We start from the raw sequence: 21,712 nt of genomic DNA on the forward strand, positions 1-21,712 counted from the left end.
GCCCACTGGCTGCTGCGCCAGTATAGTGCATGCACCTCTAATGCTACGAATCCCAGAATGCTTTGCAAATGTGTTGGCGCCGGCCCCCACCACTTCTGTTGACAATCATTAACATCTGCTACCTGTCGTTTAATCCACCCCAACATGCAGATGTTGAAATTTTCAATTAATATTTAATTTGGCCTGTGACTTAGTCACAATTTTGTATTTGGCCCTCTGTGATTTTGAGTTTGACACCCCTGATACAAAAAAAATCAACTTGTCGTCATAGCAACCAAGTGTCACAATCAAAAGCATTTACATAAACAACAACAACAACAACAACAACAACAACACATAAACAGCTACAAGAACAACAAAAGGTGACAACTCTGAACCAAACACAAAATATCACATCAGTGCAGTGTTTTAAAACAGGGACAAGTGAGCACCACCTAATGACATCACCAGGTGGAACGCAGTTTGGAGCTTTTGAGAAGGAATGTGAATTAGGAAACAAAATACGACACCAGGTATGTTTTATGTAATCATTTGTGCAGGCTGCTTTAGCAAGTTTGTCTACTGCACCGTCAGCTGTCGAAACCAAATATATGTTTTTTAGGAGCCGATTATTTCAGTTTGAACTAAAAACCTTGAAACGCACATAATGTTAGTACTTTAGTTTAGTTTAGTTTAGTTTAATTGAATAAAAGGGGTAAAGTGAAATGATATTTCGGTGCCATTTTGGGTTGCATGTAAAAAATACTCAAGTTTAACCTAGTTTTGCTTAGTAAAAGTACAGACACAGAGGTAAAAAGTTACTCAAGTAAAAGTATTACATGAAAAAATCTACTTCTATCTAAAGTATTTAAGTAAAAGTAAAAATGTAGGCCTACTTTTCATTTGTTAAAGTGTTAAATGTAGTAATGATTTAAAATGACATATTTTGTTCAACAGTAAAAAGACATATGCATTTCTTGTTTTGTTTTTCTTACGAATTTTGTGTATTTATTTAGTTCGAAGCTTGAAAACTTTATTCAGGATGTTTCCACGAACATGGTAAAAATACTCCCTCAAATCATACGAAAAGTACTTTTTACTTTTTACTAACGTGGTGCAGTAGGAAGTACAGATACTGCTCTCAAATGTAGTGAAAAGTAAAGTACAAATACCTACAAATCTACTTAGACACAGTACTTTACCCTTCCTCCACTGCCTAAACACAGACATGGATGTATATTTTGGAGCGTCTCCTGACAGTGTGTTGGCTCCGTCCTCGTGCTCAGTTGTCAGATGTTTCTTTTCTCTTTCTCCGTGTTGTTTTCTTCCGTCTCTGTTGTGATGCATAAGTTGCGTGGCTCTGACTCTCCTCTGTCTGAGCCAAACATCTGTTCCTCTCCGCTCCACAAAGGCACCACTGAGCTGCGATGCAAAGAGAGGTCAAGAGATCAGTGCCTTCCCTCCACACGCACGCTCTACGCACACTCACGCACACTCACGCACACTCACGCACACTCACGCACACTCACGCACACTCACGCACACTCACGCACACTCACGCACACTCACGCACACTCACGCACGCTCTACGCACACTCACGCACACTCACGCACACTCACGCACACTCACGCACACTCACGCACACTCACGCACACTCACGCACACTCACGCACACTCTCCGCTTCTGTCGCTTCAGCCTCTTCTTCCTCTCTCCTGTTCGTTCCTTGTTTTCGCTTTTCCTTTGGCAGTGCTGTAAATAAACTGCTGAAAACACACAGGTCCCTCGTGTTTATAGTCTAACTGTTAAAGTCCTGGTTTAGTTCTGGTCCAGACCTGGTTTAGTCATTGTCTGGCTCTGGTTTAGTCTTTGTTTACACCTGACTCAGCTTTAGATAAGTCTGTTTGAAAAGTGTTTTTGTTTAGGCCAGAAATGGACTAGTTTTGCCGAGATATTATTTTGTACTACTTGCTCAGCTTTATATTAGTCTATTGCTGGTTTAGTCCTGGTTTAGTCCTGGTTTAGTCCTGGTTTAGTCCAGGTTTAGTCCAGGTTTAGACCAGGTTTAGTCCTTCTTTAGTCCTGGTTTAGTCTTGTTTTAGTCCAGACTTAGCCTTGTTTTAGTCCTGGTTTAGACCTAGTTTAGTCCTAGTTTGGACCTTGTTTAGAACTGGTTTAGTCCTGGTTTAGTCCTGGTTTAGTGCTGGTTTAGGCCTGGTTTAGTCCTAGCTTAGTCCTGCTTTGGACCTGGTTTAGACCTGGTTTAGTCCAGGTTTAGTCCTAATATAGTCCTTCTTTAATCCTGGTTTAGACCTGCTTTAGTCCTGGTTTAGTCCTTCTTTAGTCCAGGTTTAGTCCTGGTTTTAAGTCCAGGTTTAGTCCTAATTTAGTCCTTCTTTAATCCTGGTTTAGACCTGCTTTAGTCCTGGTTTAGTCCTGGTTTAGCCTTGTTTTAGTCCTGGTTTAGTCCTGGTTTAGTCCTGGTTTAGTCCTGGTTTAGTCCTGGTTTAGCCTTGTTTTAGACCTGGTTTAGTCCTGGTTTAGCCTTGTTTTAGTCCTGGTTTAGTCCTGTTTTAGTCCTGGTTTAGTCCTGGTTTAGCCTTGTTTTAGTCCTGGTTTAGTCCTGGTTTAGTCCTGGTTTAGCCTTGTTTTAGACCTGGTTTAGTCCTGGTTTAGCCTTGTTTTAGTCCTGGTTTAGTCCTGGTTTAGCCTTGTTTTAGTCCTGGTTTAGTCCTAGTTTAGCCTTGTTTTAGTCCTGGTTTAGTCCTGGTTTAGCCTTGTTTTAGTCCTGTTTTAGTCCTGGTTTAGTCCTGGTTTAGTCCTGGTTTAGTCCTGTTTTAGTCCTGGTTTAGCCTTGTTTTAGTCCTGGTTTAGTCCTGGTTTAGTCCTGTTTTAGTCCTGGTTTAGCCTTGTTTTAGTCCTGGTTTAGCCTTGTTTTAGTCCTGGTTTAGTCCTGGTTTAGTCCTGGTTTAGTCCTGTTTTAGTCCTGGTTTAGCCTTGTTTTAGTCCTGGTTTAGCCTTGTTTTAGTCCTGGTTTAGTCCTGGTTTAGCCTTGTTTTAGTCCTGTTTTAGTCCTGGTTTAGTCCTGGTTTAGCCTTGTTTTAGTCCTGGTTTAGTCCTGGTTTAGTCCTGGTTTAGTCCTGTTTTAGTCCTGGTTTAGCCTTGTTTTAGTCCTGGTTTAGTCCTGGTTTAGTCCTGGTTTAGTCCTGGTTTAGTCCTGGTTTAGTCCTGGTTTAGTCCTGTTTTAGTCCTGGTTTAGCCTTGTTTTAGTCCTGGTTTAGTCCTGGTTTAGTCTTGTTTTAGTCCTGGTTTAGCCTTGTTTTAGTCCTGGTTTAGTCCTGTTTTAGTCCTGGTTTAGTCCTGGTTTAGTCCTGGTTTAGTCTTGTTTCCTCCAGTTTAATTTCATCTTCATCACATGTTTATTTCTCGTTTGTTCTTGCTGTTCATCCCGGGGCTTTTTATCTTTTCTAACATTAGTCGATCACTTTGTCCTTGAATCTCGTCCTAAACTCCCCACATTCTTCCTTAAACATGAGGAAAAAGCGGCGCGGGGCTGTGTGACCTGTGCCGCTTCTTCAGACCCGGACGCGCACCTGCTTTTAGAGACATTACGGTAAGCGGCCGATAGAGCGCACGCAGCCAAAGAACTGTCCCCGTGCTCTTGTATTACCACAACACACACTTGAGCCTGGCACACAAACGCACACACGCTCGCTCCACTCCGCGGCACACGGGATGCCAAAAAGTGCGCGGAGAGCAGAGAGCGGCAGAGAAGAGGAGCGCTAACAACTGAAAGAAGAAAAGAAAAACAACAGGGAAAGAAAGACAGAAAGAGGAGAAAGGAAGCGAGACGTAAACAGGACACACGCGTTTTTTCCTGCTCAAGTTACGCGCGGTGCAACAAGAGAGAGTTCGCGGCGGCAGCATTGTTAAGACTCCACTCCGGTGAGAGGGGCCACAGCGCGATCGAGGAAAGGAGGACACAAAAGGAAAAAACGGACTATCCGGAGAAAGTCCTGTCCCGGATCTCCCGACAACCACACGCTCCGACGCTTCTTTTTCTTTTTTCCTTCTCCGCCACCGATTTGAATTTTGAATCTTTTGAAAAACTCCTAAACCGAGAGACAGATAGCGAGGAAGGAAAAAGACGAAAGGAAACGAGCGAGGAAGGAAGAGAGAGTGTGAGTGTGAGTGAGGAGGAGACGCCGGGTTTTGAGGAGCAGAGAGAAGGCTGTCCACATGGTCCAACCGCTGGCGTGAAAGTTGACTTCTTCGCGAAACAAGAACAGGTTGATCGCTTCTCTCCTACTTCCTACACTCTTTTCCTCCTCACTTTATCCCTTCTTTAACGCTCTTCACAACTTCTCCTCGTGTCCCGTTCGCTTCGCTCTTGTAGTGAGAGTGCGGTGATGCGATTTTTGGGGGTGTTTTGGACACTTTTACGCACGATTTGGTTGAATTAAGTCGCCCGAAACGTGTTGTTGAACGCGTAAAACGAGCGCACATGGCGATTTCAAGTTGGGCTCTCGTCTCTTTTTCCTCTTTCACATGCGCCCATAGCTGCTGCACAGAGCAAGTTGCTGCGAAAAAGAAAAAAAAAATCAATTGGGAGTTTGTTTGTTGGTTGTAAAGTTCGTTGCACGCAGAAGGCCTTTTGTTTTGTTCGTAAACACATCTCCAAAAGCAGCTCGTGGATTGCGTAAAAGCAGGATATGATTTGGAGAGGGATAGTGGCGCTTCGGACTCGCCTCGTTAATAAGCCTCGTTAAGGGACACGATAATAAACGCTGTCTCGTGTTATACGTGGTGGTAATTTTACACATCCGACCGCGCGCCCGTGCTTTGTCATCGCTTCAAAAAAAAAAAACCCCTCACCACTTTATAAAAACGGCCTTATTTGAATAAAAATGTGGATTCGGATCGGTTTTATAATCACAAGTGAACCCACGCACTTCAAAAAGGCGCCTGGATGTAATATAAAAGCTTTTGTGCGAAGAGGAAAAAAACTTGAAGCGAGGCACAATGCTCTCTTTTGACTTTTGGCTTTGGGAAAAAGAAGCGCTGAGTCCTTTCGAAATTGGAGTTTTTCCACTTTTTTTTTTTTTTTAGGACAATTCTTACCTCTCCAATCGCGTGCGTAATTACCCCGTGCGTCTTATGCGTAACTTCAAATATTGATCTTTTAAAACAGACTTAAATCTTTTACACAAAACAGTTATTCGTGTGTGACAAATCATTTCTTTTCTCTTCCTTTCTTCCTCGCCCTGCGCCTTTACGACCCTGCTCGAAGTGTATATTTAGAAACGACTTGAAAACATTGAAAAGTAGGAATTAAGTTAAGGGACGTGTGTGCCCACCGCTTTGCGCACGGGCTCTGTTTTCCCCTCTGTTCGCTGCGACCGCGTAAAAGTAAAAGGCCTCTACCACAAGACATAAATATTGTCGTGCTAGGCAACACGGCAAACTATTCCAAACACGATATTAATATTTTTTTTTTGCAAGCACCGGCCTTCGCTCCAGCTTCAAATCAAACACAAACCAAAGCAAAACCGTGTGCGTAACTTTCAAATCTTTACGTCAATTCAAAGACAACTGGGGGGGATTACATTGACACGTGTCGCTTAGATCACTGTCAAATTCAAACCTATTACACGACAATGAAAAGGATATTTACGACGGTGATTGATGCGTCCGGGGAACCGCTAGACATTTTATTTACTCAGCCCCCCGTACCGTTATCTGACACCCGCTCGTTCCTTTCCATCCCCGCACCCCCGTCCCGTCCCGTTCCGTGTAGATACGCAGTAATAATAATAATAGTCTGTGCGTATACATGGGCATCTGGACACTTTTAATTGTGCTCTAATGGAAGGCTCCGGAGGGGGGCGGAAAGGGAGCAGCGTCTCCTCCTCTGCTCCGTGACCTCGCTGCGCTCTGGTGTCAGCCAAAAGGAGCAGGTACACTTTTTTTTTAGACACGAGGGGGAATTTATGGTAAAGTAGTTTAAAAAAAATAAAATAAAAATCTGCGTTATCTCACAATTAAAATAAAAACTGTAAAAGGATACGACGGGGAAAGAGGTATCAGCTGAAGAGTCAGTGGTGAAGTCCATTTAAGTGACCACTTCACAGCAGATTCGTAATTACGCACGTTTACGCACGACTTGAAGTAATGTAAAGAGTGAATCTAAAGAGAGTTTCACTTCGAATCGACGTGGCCAAGTCGTTTTACGCATATATAAATATTTTCATCAATATTTATGCATTTCTAAACCACACATGTAAAAGAAAACACACCTTATAGACCTAGAAATGAGCAGGAAAAAGCACATGGGTCTATCTTTTTCACACATTAATTCATTGCATTTTTTCCTCAGTGTAGTTGTAACACTCTGTCTAATTTCAATTCTGATTTTAAGCAGTTCTAAGATAATGTTTTGTCAAATGTTTACAGTGATACAAATATTGTCTTTCACTGTATCTGTTCAAAATCTTGCACAAAAGCTGCCGGTCAAAATGGACACCTTCACACACAGCTCAACAATTGTAAATCTTATTCCAAACTGACAGCTGTTTTGCGTTTTACACCAGACAACGCTCAGATTCCATTGTGAAAAGTGCACAAATTGAATTTCGAGCTCTTCGATCACCCACACAAATATCCAACAGATCCTGATACGCGGTTGCCAACCTCAGCGAGCGACCTAAGAAAATTCCAAGTTCTTATTCAAAGTGTTTAAAGTGTAAAATTATTCCTCGGAGTTCCTCGGAGTGCGCCCGCCGCTCCTGCTCATCCCTGTCAGGCTTTTGAAACTAAATCTGGACTGGTAATTTCTTGGCTCGCATCGGCCTATTGTAACGGCACCTTTTTCTCCCTCAACACCGCTCCTTCTCTCCTGTTTTCTTTTACCTCTCCTTTCTATACTTGTCAGAATATTAATATTTTTACCGTGCATTGTTATGATATGTGAATTGCATGCATTTTAACAGCAATTGTACCTGTGAAAAAGCTGATTGTTTCAGGCCATCCCGTCAGTTCTGAAGAGCTCTTAACAGCATATGCAAGTACTTACCATATACCCACTTGGAGTTTTTTTCTTTTTTTTTTTTTTCAAACATTCCCCCATTCGGCACTAGCCTGAACGCTGTGGTAAAATTGCCCCATGCGTTCACTCAATTCATTTAAGTCCTCTAGTTTTTTAACCACAAGACTGAGTGGGCAACTAAGTGATGTTGAAGTACTACTATTACTACTACTACTACTACCGGTATATGTGTAGGATGTGACCCTAGAAGAGATACCCACTCGCGTATTTGGTTCTATTGGAGCAATTTGTTAAAAAGCAGAGACGGTTAGATTTTTTAGCAGTATGGGGTAGTTGAGATATTGTATCGCAAATGCTTTTATTGGAGGTGGGAGAAGGGTGAGGTACTTTGAATGCAGCGAGTGTGTACCCCTAATTACCAGCACTGGCGAACGGATTCTATTGTTTCACACTTAAATCGGTGAGCCAAATTATTGTAGTATTAATCTACGTTGACGAAGGACGGTTTGAAAATTCTTGCTTGCTTTTCGGTGCAATTAGATTATGTCATTTGGCTGGAGTGATCCTATTGCTGTGTCTGGAAAAATGCGATGTCCAGTGATGTAAAACAGTTGGTATTTAAAATTTTTATATCGTTTTTGGGAATTGTGAAAATGGCATTTACAGGATGAGAAATTGTAAAATGCAAAATGTGTAGAAATGCTAGACTTAAGATCCTAATTACTCGCATTGTGTGTGTGAAATCTGTGGTTTTTCTACTGTTTAATACGTCTTAATATTCCAGATTCCTTAAGAGAATTTAAAATATTTGGGAATTCCTTGTATGAACGTGTCCTTGTGCAAATGCCCGATTCTTTTCCATCTTACTTAGTTTGCGTGTTTGAGTAATCCGCGTGGTTATATATTGAAACCGACTCCTTTTGCAGTTTCTATAGGTTTTAAAAAGCCAATTAAAATCCTGCTTCCGAGCCATAAGAGGAAGAGTCTGGCGGTGCGGATGCCACGAGCGCATCACTGCTACTCAAAGTGATCCCCCCGCAGTGTTGAGACGCTGGTCGAACGGGGTTTAACGCAGTACATTTGGATACTCTGATGTATTTGTGTAGTAATCGCGAAAGTAGTTAACTCTCGATGTAAAACCACACTTCCAAACTAGGACGGGAGAGCGTAGAGGAAAGCGCTGAGGCGAGTGATTACCCCGAATACAATACAATACAAACACTATAGCGAGTTTTGATTGTAATTGGTGAACTTATGTACATTTTGAATAAATGTATTGACCAGTGCAGGTTTATGGAGCGTAAGTGGGTGAACGCTGTGTACGATGGAATGTTCTACGGAAGTATCTGGATAGAAAGACCTCTGTGGCGGATATAGTCAAGTACACAATTCCGCTGTATTGATTCATTAAAGGTTTTGGTTTTAAAAAAGTGAATGAATTGAAACGAATTTTCCTGGCAGTTTGAGATGTGTTTCGTTGCCGGGGTTACGTAATGTTAGCAGTTCAACCGGATGGAGCGATAACAGTTGAAGTTTTTTTTGCTTATGCTGCTTAAAACGTGCATAAACACACAATATTTAGTAGGTTTTGATTAACACTGTAGTCCATAGCAATACTGTAGGCATAAGACTGCACACACGTTTGATTGACAGGCGATGTTTGAATAATACAACAGAACAAACTGTTTATAATTCAAAAATTTTCAAGTTTTTAAGTTCAAATGTGCTGTCCACTGAGCATCGTTTGGGTTTTGGTTGGCGATGTTTGAGTCCAAATGCCTATAGGCTGCTGAATACCTGTTTTATTTACTTTAAAGGGTTAATGAAGTACTTACACAGATGTATTTGAGCTGGGCAGACACACACACATTCACTGATATGTTTTAAAATGTATATCTGAAATCGAACCGCACGATATGAGAAAACCATGCGATATGCAAAATGTTTTATATTGCAATAACGATATTACCTCGATATTTTAACCTACTTTTAAGTTCAGTTAAACGCCCCAAAAATGTACATGTCTTTATTTTGTAGTCACACTGTCTCAAAATAAAAACTTGACAAAACCAAATAAGAAAACATATTTATACGATATTAATTTTCCCACCGTGCTGATTATTGCACCAGCCAATATTGCGATTTCTTTTTCCCCCCGATAAATATTGTGATCGATTTTTTTCCCTCTGTATTCTTCATCTCTAATCATTACTCCTCAATGTATAAACCAAATACACATCGCGCCAGACAGTATCGCGATATTGATATTCTGTTTCAATTAACAATATTGTGATATATGGATTTTTCATTTTCTATAAAGTTTACATTTCTAATCTGAATCTGGTTTTATTTCATTACTCTTCAATGTGTAACTCAAATTGTGTCAGCCGATATTGCGATATCGATATTTTTGTGGATATATATTGTTAATTCCTAATCTTAATCTGGTTTTATCTCATTACCCTCCAATACATTTTGCGATTTTGATATTTTTTCCGATATATCTTGTTAATCCCTAATCGTAATCTTTTATCTCAATATCCTCCAATGTGTAAATCAAATGAATCACAATATCAATATTTATGTCTTAATCTGGTTTTATCTTATTACCCTCAATATGTAACCCAAATACATATTGTGATATTGATATTTTTCCAATAAAGATTGTTAATCCCTAATCTTAATCTGGTTTTACCTCATTACCTTCCAATACATAACCCCACTGCATCTTGCGATATCAATATTTTTGTCGATATATTTTGTTAATCCCTAATCTTAATCTGGTTTTATCTCATTACCCTCCGATGCATAACCCAAATGATTATCGCAATATCAGTATTTTTGTTGATATATATTGTTAATCCCTAATCTTAATCTGGTTTCATATCATTACTTTCCAATGCGTAACTCAAATACAAATTGTGTCGGCCAATATTGCAATATCGATATTTCTGTGTATATATATATATTGTTAATCCCTAATCTTAATCTGGTTTCCCATCATTAATCTCCGTGTACTTCCATATAAACGCTGGTCGGTGCTGCAGACGTCGGTTTATGCTCCATGTGGTTCTAATTGGACGTGTTATTCCGGAGAGCGGCAGAGGTCTGTAGATCACGTCTGTCTGTGTCATGAAGCCCCCACATTTTTGGAAGATGAGGTGGGTTTTTTATGATTCACGACAGAAAATAGAGTGAAACACGACACCAGAAACGGAGGAGAGTTTAAGCCGACCACCTGCATCCCGGACTCCGAGATATAGCCATTCGGAATATGTGCAGACGAGAAGGGAGGACAGGAATTCTTATTAGGAGTAGATATGAAAGTATGACTCTAGTAGGAGTAAACAGTACACACGCACATAACTACTTGTGGTGTAAAAGTTTTGGCTGAAAATACTGCTCAAATACTTTGGATCTAGAGTACTGTTTATGTTTTAATAATGACGTAATCCCAGATAATATTCACAGTTTGGTTTCTCCGTGAGGATCAGCAAAATAAAACTTTAGCACACAGAAAAAAAACGCATTTTTCATAATAAAGTACTTATATAGTGTAGACTTGAAAACAGGATTCAAGTAGGTAGTACAGTTACTTCAAAATAATCAAAAAAACTACAAAAACTAGTGTTGGTTTTGGGTGAAAATACTATTCAAATACTTAGTAGTAGTAGTGATCCCAGACTATATATATATTCTTTTTTTACGTAAGGAAAAAATACACAAAATAGTATTACTTCTTTTTAGACTTAAAGTATTCATTTCTGTCAAAAATGGTATTCAAGTAGGAGTGTAGTTACTTCAAAATAATGTGTTCTATCCATTTCCCAAATACTACAAAAACAAATGTTGGTATTGGGTGAAAATACTACTCAAATACTCACTGTAGTGATCCCAGACTTTATATATGTATTCAAAAAATACACAGAATACAAAATATCATTACTCATGTCAAAAATGGTACTGAAGTAGGCATACAGTTACTTCAAAATACTATTACTCATGAATGTGCTAATTGAGTTACCTGTGAGTTCTAAGTACTTTACAAAAACTCAAGTCTGATCCTTAAACATGAGATTCTCGTTAAAAAAGAGTGCGTCATAGTAAATGTTGATAAAAACTGCTTGACTTGTAGTACTAAAAGTGAATTATTAGCAAACATTTAAAGTTTCACCAGTTTTGCATCGGTAAACAGTAGTAAATTCGCATTTTCGTTGGAGCGTTTGAGCTTTTATCGATATCTCCGGACTCCGCTCCTCTGACCGTGGGTGTCACAGTGAAGAAGAGGAGGTGGTGTTTGGGAGGAGGGCTGCACGAGGAGCCCATTAGGAGGTGATAGATGTGGGGAGGAGTGACCGACCAACCCTGGGGGCGGAAATCAGGGTTTCCTCTGCTCCTCGGGGCCGGAGGGAAAGAGAGTCAGCAGCACAGACACACACAGATACAGAGAACATTACAACAAGTATCTGGCAACGTGAGACGATCAAAAGGGACGAGGAGGCGGTGAACGAGGGCGGACCCGGCCTGAACCATTCCAGGGAAATGTTACGGGTTTTTTTTTTGTTTTTTTGGACAAGAATTGCGATTAGATTCACGATTTATGTTTTCGTAATACAATTGAGTAAACGATTTAAACCCGGCTTGAAGAATTGACCTAAAGATGTGAAACTGAAATGTGAACTGGCCCGCTAATGCAAAAAAGAAGTACTTAAACCTGTTACTTAAGTTAAAGTACAGATACCAGAGCAAAAAAAAAGAATACAAAAAGCAAAAGCATCACATGAAAAAAAAACGAATTACGTAAAAGTGTTGAAATACCGTTTAAAAATGTACTCAAAGACGGAAAAGTTAAAGTATTTCGCGCAGTATTTGAGGTTTTATTAAGCTTCAAATGTAGCGATTTTGATACAGATTTGAGCTGAACACAACAGAAACTATTTCATCGTTTTTTTCTAATGCAGTAGAGTAGAAAGTAGTGAAGTAAAAGTAAACAGTATCCACAGTAAAATGTACAGATTTATACTTCACTACTTCATTACGCCAACTACTGCAAGAATCACATTTCAGAACATGTTTGTACAGCTCTAAACTACAGGGTTAGCAGTTTTTTTACGCAGAATAAGACAGGATAAGTTGTTGTTTGTGGAGGAAATGATGGTACTTTGTAAACTGCAGCGTTAGCGATTACACTAAATTAATGAAAATGCTCATATTAGCTAAAAAAAAAACATCTCGGAGATCTGAACTATGTTGTAATGTTGTTCCATCATGAAAAAAAACCCACCTGGAGTTGTACTAGAGTTGTTTCCTTCAATCATTTTTGAGTAATCCTTCAAATTCTGTCCGGCTGCTTCTGTAGCGCTCAAAACACTCGATTCCACCTGGTGATGTCATAAGGTGGTTCTCGTCGATCCAGAAAGACGGACTCCAGAACATGTTTGTAGAGGTTTAAACGACAGACGCAAGATTCTAGATGTAAACCAGTGTTGTCAAAAGTATTGAAAATCAGATACTAATTGATACTAAAGCGAATATCGAAACTACACTCATCTGAGCAAGTATCGATACTGCAAAAGAATCATTTTAGCTTTCCTAATATAATTTTGAGCTTAATCAGAATGAATATTAGACGTCATGGCAACACACACTAGGGTTAAACTAGAGTTGTTAAAAGTATTGAAAATCATACGAATCAATGCTAAAACTAATATCAAAACTAGACTTATTTCAGCAAGTATCGATACTGCAAAAGAATCACGTTAACAGGACAAAATTTGAGCTTTCCTGACCTGTTTTAGTTTAATTTTGAGCTTTATCAGAACAAATATAAGACCTCATGGTAACACATACTAGGGTTAAACTAGGGTTGTTAAAAGTATCAAAAATCATACTAATCGATACTAAACCTAATTTCGAAACTAGACTCATTTGAGCAAGTGCCGATACTGCAAAAGAATCACGTTAACAGGACAAAAATTAGCTTTCCTGACCTGTTTTAATGTCATTTTGAGCTTTATCACAACAAAAGTACTGTTGTTTTGGTCTGAAAATGACATTCTGTTACTCCAAAAGGGGCGTGTTTTATCGCCGGGGTGGGATCGTAATCGGTATCGAGGATCGCGCTCAAAATTGCGATATCGTTTTCCGCCCGAGCCAGACTTTCTCTTTCCAAACATGTATTGTAATTGTCTCGCACAGAAGCCTGCAGACGGGTTGAAGTGGTGCGTGGCCTGTTGTTGTCCCGGTTCAGACAGCTGTATTTGTGTTATGGATTTTCCTTCAGTAGCCCCTCGCTCCGGCCCTCCTCCTCTCTTTCTTCCCCTCCTTACCCTCCTTCCCTCCCTCCTCTTCCGACCTCTCTGTAAGCACTTCATCAAAAACCCGCTGGTGTTTTCGAAAAGCCGCGCAAAAGACTGACAAGACGACCCGCCTGTCAATCGCGCCGGCCCCGATCAAGAAAACACAGGAGTAAAAGACCAAATACCCAAGAACAATGGCGCAGAAGTTAGCCTGTGATGTGGGGTTTAAACAGTATTACGAGGGTGTACAGTAAGACGGGAGACGGAGGAGAGCAAAAAACGCAGACTTATAGAGCGGCAACTTGCGCGGAAGTGATAAGAAATACCTGAAAGTTCAAACGCTTTTAATAAGAACGTCAAAATGTACTTACTGTAAACTAACGAAAAACATATGTAATCCTGCTAGCGGTGGCCCATTAGAAAGCTATATTGCATCGATGAGGTGATGCGTTCTCTAAAATGCACCTCTTCCTATTGGCCGGTCCCTGTTTAGCTCTGAGTGAGTGACAGGTGGGTTTAACCAATCACAGTGAAGTTGGAACTCTCAGAAGAAACACATAGAACAGCTTTCGTTTACTCTTGAGGGCAATATTAAGCTGAACGTACCGGAGAAAGCTGTGAGATTAAATGTTGTCGTACGGCCCAATCCAAATTATATCCTACAGGCATACTTTTAAGTGTCAAGGTGATTGAAGTGCCTTGCCTAAAGACACAAAAACAGTGCACATTGCTAGTAGTCAGACCTAAACTGCTATTCTTCATTGAGTAATATCATGTTTTTAGTTTAGACCAAATGACAACTTGAAAAGGCCCAAGAAAAGTATTACTTACAAAATTTGCGATTGGCAATTTTTACGCTAATGGCAAGAAAACACATTTTTAGGATTGCTAAAATTGGTTAAACTTGATTTATATTGTGATTGGAACCAACAAACTTCTTACTGGAAAAGCCTAGCTGCGTATTTTACTGTTAGCATCAAGCTACAGTCTGGCAAGTGCAGGCTATTAGCTTGATTCAAGAGTGACAGATGAAATAAACACTGGTTTTATGTTCTCAATAATCCCCAGTGCTAGCTTTACGGTTTAAGCTAGTGTTGTTTAGCTAATTTCAAACTCAATAGCATTACTAACCCATTCCGGTAACATGGTGATAATAAAAACGTTCATTTCTGTCCTGGGAATGTGACGTTTTCAGTATCGCTAGTCTAGTTTTGATGCTAGCTTTAATATAGAGTAGCAGCCTCTGATTTTCGATACTTCTGACAACCCTAAAGCCAATTATTCAAATAGACCAAGTAACCCTGTGCCCACAAAACGTACTAAAAGGAAGTTTTCCAACTTTCCTACGATTTAAATCTCCAAACTTTTCCTTACTGAGTTGTAGCGCGTTGGTAAAACTCCTTAAACGCATCTCATTATACTGTCTAATCCGTATCGCTATTGGGAAGTTGGCTAACACCGGGGCTAAAGTCTCGCGGCGGCTAGCTTATTCTTTCTTTCATGGTATTAGTATTTGTGTTGGTATTAGTTCCGGGGGACACGACTTAAGCTATTAGCATGTGCGGCGCCTGCGGGATGATCCACGGACTGACACTGTGGGTGTTAACCAGTGTTCCTCGGAATCACAATAGACCCGGGCTGCCAAACTCTGATGGACTGACAGCTCTCAAACCACACAAGCGCGTCTCCTGCTCCCTCCTCGCTTCCTCCTCTTCTCCCACCCTCTTCGCTCTCTCCTCTCTCCCTCCCCACTCCTTCCTCTCCTTCCTCACTCCCTCCTCACTACCTTCTCTCTCGCTTCTTCCCCAGTCCCTTCTCTCTCCCTCTTCACTCCCTCTTCACTCCCTCCTTGCTCCCTCCTCACTCCCTCCTCTCTTCATCCTTACTCACTCTTTACTCTCTCTTCACTCCCTCCTCGCTCCCTCCTCGCTCCCTCCTCACTCCCTCCTCTCTCCCTCCTCACTGCCTCTTCACTCCCTCCCCACTCCCTCTTCACTCCCTCCTGTCTTCCACCTCGCTCCCTCCTCACTCACTCCCTCCTCTCTCCCTCCTCTTTCCTTCGTCGCTCCCTCCTCACTCCCCCCTCTCTCCCTCCTTGCTCCCTTCTCACTCTCTCTTCACTCCCTCCTCGCTCCCTCCTCACTCCCTCCTTTCTTCCTCCCCACTCCCTCCCCACTCCCTCCTCTTTCCCTCCTCACTCCCTCCTCGCTCCCTCCTCTCTCCCTCCTCTCTTCCTCCTTACTCCCTCCTCTCTCCCTCCTCACTCCCTCCTCACTCCCTCCTCTCTCCCTTCTCACTCTCTCTTCACTCCCTCCTTTCTTCCTCCCCACTCCCTCCTCACTCCCTCCTCTCTCCCTCCTCTCTTCCTCCTTACTCCCTCTTTACTCCCTCCTCGCTGCACAATAAGATTTATACTGGGGGACTATTTTACATATTTGACAGGAGAGATATCGAGCTGCTCTAAGGCGTTTTTGTTAGAAGTTTTGGGACTACTTCATAATAACTATAGTACTTCATAATAACTATAGTACTTCATAATAACTATACCTTAAGGGGAGACACTTCAATTTTTGGTCAGTTTGGTCTCAACAGTATAAAGTTTTCCCAAATAATGTCAATTTTGGCTGTTTTCACACATAAAATGCTGCACTTTTTCATGAACAATACAGGATAAAAAACTTGCAATACATTTTTTTTATTTATTTTTTTTACTTTTATGTGATTAAACTACAGGAGAAGTTTCAAATTGATATTTGTAAATGTAAGTGCAGTGTCTGGCTTTAATTAGCATTCATAAAGCATGAACAAAGACTTAATTAATAGTGAGAAAACATTTTATTAACAATTATCCAGGCACAGTAACAAAGATTTATATTGGAAGACTACTTCAAAGGAGAGATATCAAGCTACTCTAGGGCGTTCTGGTACCACTTTGTAATAACTACACCTTAATTAGCGTTTATAAAGCATGAAAATAGACTTAGTTCATGAAAAGCAAATACTTTAATTAGAAATATTGAGGCTTACTACCTAATTAAAGGCTCAGAGTCAGTGTTAAGATGTACATGAAGTAGCCACTAAGTCAGAATCATTATTTTTTTAATTATGATTTAAGTCTTTGTTCATGCTTTATTAAAGCTAATTAAAGTGTTATTATAGTTGTATTAAGTGTTACCAGACTTGTAGATAAAGTTACATTAAACTTGCATCCAGTTTTGCTTTTCCTTGGAGTGTGTTCCATCTTTGTGACGCAAAACAGCTAAAAGCCTCTTTCCCGTCTCTCACTGTTTTCCCCCAGTCACTATAAAACTTAGGTTAATCCTCAAACTAGGTACTCCCCCCGTCCAACATCTGGGTTTGAGATCTGCTGCCTGCTCCTGGGGAATTGGTTATTGATTGGTTATAAATTGGACTTGGTTAAATGGCAGAGGTGTAAGTGTGAGTTTTAATTTTAGTGTTTTGTTTTTTTCAGGTTTTTTTGCAAACCACATCGATTTGTTAAACATGTAAATGAAACAAAATCCTACATAGGAAGAGTGTTGGTTATAAATGGTTATAAAAGACAATTTTAATAAGACAATAATAAGTCATTTTTAGCAAAACAGATCACATATTTTTTTCTTTTTTCCTTTTAAATCAATAAATCGCTCTCATCTTCTGCCTTTTCCTGTCAACTCCCGCTCACGTCCGTCGCTATTCTTGTTCCGAGGTTAAGAGACTGTAGGATTCGCCCAGCGGGGGATTGGCCACTATCGGACTCTATGGCTTCTATAGCGGCTTTTCACAGAGGGGAGGGTGGAGGGTGGAGAAGGGGGAAGGGTCGAGAGGGGGTAGGGGGTAGCAGAGATGGCTACTAAGGCCCTAAGGATGCTATAGCGCTGCTCTGCATGTGTGTCCTCGCAATTAAGTGTCAATCAATGCCTGACCCTCAGCGCTCCGGCCGCAGACGCATTCCACCAGCTAGGCTAACGCAAACGCTACGGCTCCGCAAGTAACCCGGGCTACGCTAGTCAAAGCATGCTAGTTTTTACTTCCACGCATGTTTCTAATTGAACAATGGGATGTTGGTTTACACAACTTGTCGGCATGTTGATTCTCGAGCTTCATTTGTAGCAAGAAAGACACGTAAACACGCCACAAAGCCGCAACGTTTAGCGAAAATAAACCGTGGTAAATATTTTAACGTCGGGCTTGTGTTATCTGGAACAACAAAACGTCTTGGCTGGACGATCTTGGCTATGTTTTAAAAGTCAAATCAATAATTCAGTTGATATCCAGTTGCAGCTGCAGGTTTTTTTTTAGGTCGTTCACTGTCCTGAAGGTCGGCGGTGCAAATCTTGCCGCTGTTGTTGTGTCATTGGGCAAAACACTTCCATCCAGCTGTGAATGGAAGAAAAATACACTAGTTTTTATACAAGTATACCAAAATAAAACAGTTTTTAAATGTGCCGTGTGATGTTACTATAAGAGCTGTCCTGCTTGTGTCCATAGAGACGTCGCCGCTATCTGTTGAATGTTCCACACTATGGCATTAAGCGTATCTATCATGTGTTTATTCTTATTACCAGTACTTTTAATTGCTCCACCTTGAAAACACACATTCGTACCGTGAATGGGCTCAACTCTCGACAGATCTGACCCGTAACTTCTCCTGCTAACGTCGCCTGCTAACGTCGCCCGCTAACGTCGCCTGCTAACGTCGCCTGCTAGCGTCGCCTGCTAGCGTCGCCCGCTAACATCGCCTGCTAACATCGCCTTCTGCGTGACCACGGACATAGATACGTTTAATTCCGCACGTGGAACATTCCGGGCAAAGCGGTAACATCACCACGGAGACGAGAAGTTGGCGTACGTTGCACTGGAAAAGTTACACGGTGAATCTTTACGTTCACTTTGAATACTAGAAAAGGACTCTATTTTAATCACATTCCGCACGACACCTGGAGTAGCGAAGCCATATATGGTTTTACGTTTCTTTTCCTCTCTCCTCCTCCTCCTCCCCTCAGATGGTTTTTCCGCGGTGGCTGTCAGTGTGGCGCTCCGTTAGCGTTAGCCCGGGTTAGCGCTGGTGTGTGGCGACCATTGTTGACCAAAAGACATCTGCCACTAGATTATTCCCAGCTGTTATCTGAATAATTGTGTAACCCCTCCTCCGTCTCCCCCTCCTCCTCCTCTTCTCTCTTTCCCTCTCTCTGATCGCTCCTACCTTCCAAATACTAAACCATCAGTTGCGCTTTTTATTAAGAATCATGCGCACCTGCAAGATTTTTAAACCGGATGCCCTCCCTTTTTGCAACACCAACTATGAACTCTTTAAGTACACTCCAGTTATTTAATGAGATCATTGAATGTAACGCTGGAGGAGTTATGTAAGCGTATTGGCGGAAGAAGTATTAAGTAAGAAGTATTGGTAGTTAAGTAAAAGTACAAAAAAAAATAAATAAATAAATAAAAACAAAAACTCATGTGAAATTAAAAGTATCACATGAAAAAATCAACTTAAATAAAAGTATTAAAAGCACCGGTTTAAAAATGTACTGTTTTGTATTTTTTGTAGACTTTGAGATGTGATACATTTCGATACAAATTTGTGCAGAATTTTATTGCTAGTTTTTCTGAGTTGTTTTTATTTCAAATTTTCGTTTGCTCAGATCATGAACGTGTTAAAAATAAACCGTTCAGACTTTCCAGCGAGTTTCAAACCATAATAAAATAAATAAATAAATAAATACTTTTACTTTTCAATCCCGATGGAGTAGAAAGTACAGACACTGCTCTCAAATGAAGTGAAGTAAAAGTAAAAAATATCCACTTTAAAATCTACTCAGGTAAAGTACATATACCTAACATTTATACTTAAGTACTTTACTTTAATACTTTTACTAATTGTTTTACACTGACCCAAAGCATTTTGTGTCACATGATCTTATAATGTGAGCGGATCACATTTTAACTTTCCAAATATATTCACAACAAAAGTAAAAATTTAAAAATACCCACTTTAAAATGTACTAAAGTAAATCACAGATACCTAAAATGTATACTTAAGTACAGTACTTTTACTTGCTTACGCTCCACAGTTGAGTATATGACAGGTGTAGAGTTTTTTGCAAAATCCTTAGCTATACCAAAACCTGAATTTCATTTAGTAACATGCGTGTATTTATTTAACCGTTACATATCAACTCTACTTCTGTAAAGACGTGCAGTACAAAAGCGCAGCATTATATTTTGCGCGTTGTATTTCCAGTGTAAACAGCAGCACACACGGCTCTGTACGTGTTGTTGTGATGGAACCTTTTCTTTAGCATTGTTTCCTTTATCAGTGTCCAACCCTGCGACCTGCCAAGTCACCGGTCGCCGTCTGACATTTGAAGAAGGATTTTTGACACCTCCCTCTCTCTTTCTCTCTTTCCTTCACACACACACACACACACACACACACACACATATATATATATAGACCGTACTACTCCAGTTCCTGTAGCTCTGGGCAAAATAAAAGTCTGGTAATCCTACAGCTCAAGACCGCTGTCCACTGCGGATTTAGCGGCCTGCGAGCTCCAGACACATCTTCCTCTGCTCTTCGCTCCGAGTACGAGTGCACTGCAAAAAAATACTACACAGTTCTCTATATTATAATGTCTGCAGGATGTTAAACAGGGGAGTTCACGGTCTTATTTGAGGAGGTTATTTTATTTTTGGTCATTTCAAGATGGATCAGTGGACGTCGGTGATATAAAAAAAGATGTGATGGAATTTACACGTTTTTACTCCAGTTTGAAATGTGTTAGGAGCAGTGGTGGGAGAAGTACTTCATTTTGTTACTTATGTACAAGTACAAATACCAGAACAAAAAAACAAACAAAAAAACAACTCAAGTAAAAGTAAAGTGTCGAATGAAAAATCTGCTTAGGTAAAAGTGTTAAAGTACATGTTTAAAAATGTACTAAAAAGAGTAAAAAGTAGAAGTATTTTAATGTAGGGATTTTAATACAGATTTTTGCTGAATTTTTTAGCTGTTTTTATTTGTATATTTTTGTTTCTCAAATTAAAATAAACCCTCTGACTTTTCGGCAGGTCTCAAACTATAAAAAACTATAGAAAAAACACTTTTACAGTATTCTCTGCCGTATAAGTCACACTGGAGTATAAGTTGCACTGGAGTATAAGTCGCACCAGCCAAAAAAATGCATAATAATGAAGAAAAAAAACATATATTTCACACATAAACCGCATCTGAGTATAAGTCGCACCCCTGGACAAACTATGAAAAAAAGTGCAACAGAATACGGTACTTTTACGGTACTTTTTAGACCTGTTCAAAAACGTAGTGGAGTAGAAAGTACAGTTAATGCTCTCAAATGTATGTAAAAGTAAAACATATCTACTTTAAATTATCCTTGAGTAAAGTACATACACCTAAAATGTATACTCAAGTACTTTACTTTGCTGCTTTTACTTTGTTACGCTCCACCTCTGTCGTCTTTTTCAACTAATTATTTTACACTGACCCAAAGTATTTAGTGTCACATGATCCTATAATGTGAGTGGAAAACATTTTAACTTTACAAATATATTCAAAACAATATTCTTATTATGAGTTGAACTAGAATTGTCTTTCTTTCAGTGCGGTGAGCTGTTGAATTTTAAACAATATTATAAAAAAAACAACAAGAAAGTGCAGTTTTTCCTGGACACTTTTGCGAGTCTTTGGGACCCCCTTCGTCAAACGCACTTATCAGATTTCAGTTAATTGGACAAACTTCCTCATTTAGGTTCAAGGCATCAATTTGGAAATTCAAAATAATTCCTCAGTTTGAACAATGAAATTAATTTTCCTGGATTAAAACAAACCGTCATTAAAACTGTGAGCTCTATCTACAAAGACACACCGCACGGCCTCGGTTTTGCGCTGCTCGTTTACGCGATTTCCCTCACACCTTTTATTGTTCTGTTAGCTTAACGAGACGCCGCAATTAGCAACAATAATAATGAAAAAAATGTGTAGAAATGTGACTATTTTGTTGCTACGTGAGCACATAAAATTTGACAAAACAAAACGGCTGCAAAGTGGATTTTTAAGCTCAATTTCATCCTTAATATAGTGACGGTGGCTCAGTTGGTAGAGCGTTTGTCCACTGATTTGAAGGTTGCCGGTTCGAATCCCGCTCTCTGTGTTCTTGGGCGAGACTCTGCGCTCACAAGTCCAAATATTCAACAAAATTCACCTTTTATTTTAAAATGGTTTATGTAACATGACCTAAAATGGTGGACTTTCCTCTCGTCCGTAGCTCTGTGTGTTTTTCTTATATTTTTCTGCATAACTGAATCTAATAATAATAATAATAATAATAATAATAATGTTTAGTTATTAGAAAATGTCCTCC

At 40.0% G+C, this 21,712-nt stretch overlaps 1 protein-coding gene across 2 annotated transcripts in view; it reads left to right on the forward strand.

Moving 5' to 3' along the window:
• Positions 1-3,662: 3,662 nt before the first annotated feature.
• The window catches only part of foxp4 (forkhead box P4), a 189,302-nt gene continuing 171,252 nt past the window's right edge, over positions 3,663-21,712 (forward strand). Inside the window, exon 1 of one of the 2 annotated variants that reach the window (XM_033966672.2) lies at positions 3,663-4,267. The gene's annotated coding sequence lies outside the window, so the exon portion shown is untranslated. The remainder of the gene's footprint in view (positions 4,268-21,712) is intronic. The other variant, XM_055222185.1, reaches the window with a different exon arrangement.

The sequence above is a fragment of the Periophthalmus magnuspinnatus genome, chromosome 5 (assembly GCF_009829125.3).
Source record: "Periophthalmus magnuspinnatus isolate fPerMag1 chromosome 5, fPerMag1.2.pri, whole genome shotgun sequence".
NCBI classification, from domain to species: domain Eukaryota; kingdom Metazoa; phylum Chordata; class Actinopteri; order Gobiiformes; family Gobiidae; genus Periophthalmus; species Periophthalmus magnuspinnatus.